The sequence below is a fragment of the Brassica oleracea genome, chromosome C3 (assembly GCF_000695525.1).
Source record: "Brassica oleracea var. oleracea cultivar TO1000 chromosome C3, BOL, whole genome shotgun sequence".
In the NCBI taxonomy this organism is placed as follows: domain Eukaryota; kingdom Viridiplantae; phylum Streptophyta; class Magnoliopsida; order Brassicales; family Brassicaceae; genus Brassica; species Brassica oleracea.
In genome coordinates this window covers 49424281-49425224 of record NC_027750.1, presented here as the reverse complement: position 1 = coordinate 49425224, position 944 = coordinate 49424281, and positions in this window count along the sequence as shown.

Below are 944 nucleotides of genomic sequence, written 5' to 3'. Positions count from 1 at the left end.
CATTCGTGGGTACATGATCCTCGCTTATGTTCAAGTGCTATTCTCTTACGTATCTTTATACAAATGTGTGTGTCGACACTTTCATGTGATTCCACTATGTTCCAGACATGATCTGATCACTTTGAGATTTCGTTATCCAGGACCTTTGTTACCTAGCAGCTTGGCGTCCCAAGACTACTTGGCTTGGTACCTTAGATGTGTAGCTGGCCAGCCTTTATCTCTATGTCTGGTATGGTTTCTCTTATCATGACTTCGGATCTGTCTATGCACCTTTTCTTTCTATCCGAGTTTCTTTACTCTTATGGAACACTTGGTCTATCTTGCATAGACTCTATAACAACTTGATTATGTCTCGTCTAGGACTTTAAATTTCGTTTGTGCTAAGCTGGTTAGTCATTCTTTTTCGGGTCAGTGTCTGGCATTTCGATTAGCTTCTCAATTGGCTATCTTTATATTATCTTTCTTTGGACGTCTTATATCATAATGTATAGTCCGAGGATCTTGCCAAGACAATGATGGTTAAAACCATTCTTATCATTCCTTTACTCTTTCTTTATCCAGCTTATAATCTTTCTCCTTTAATGTTTGGATAGTCGGATCCATTTGATCATGCAATCCGTACTTGGCCACTATTTTAATCACCCATGTTTTGGCTCAAGCTTTCTTTGAATTCGGGGAGAAAGTATTACTTCTATCCAACATATATTCCTAACCCTCTTATGAGGTTCCATCTTAGACGGCACATATATGTATGTGGTGGTTTTATCTCAGAATCTCTTAAGATGGTTTGTCTGGTTTTAATGACCCGTATTCATTCTTTAGATGGGAATATCTATGCTCACTTATATGGCCTGATGCTTATTATCATTCTGTACATGTATATTCATAATGTCCCCAAGCATATAGGTAATGGCCGAACCTTTTATAGGTAATGGCCTTTCCGG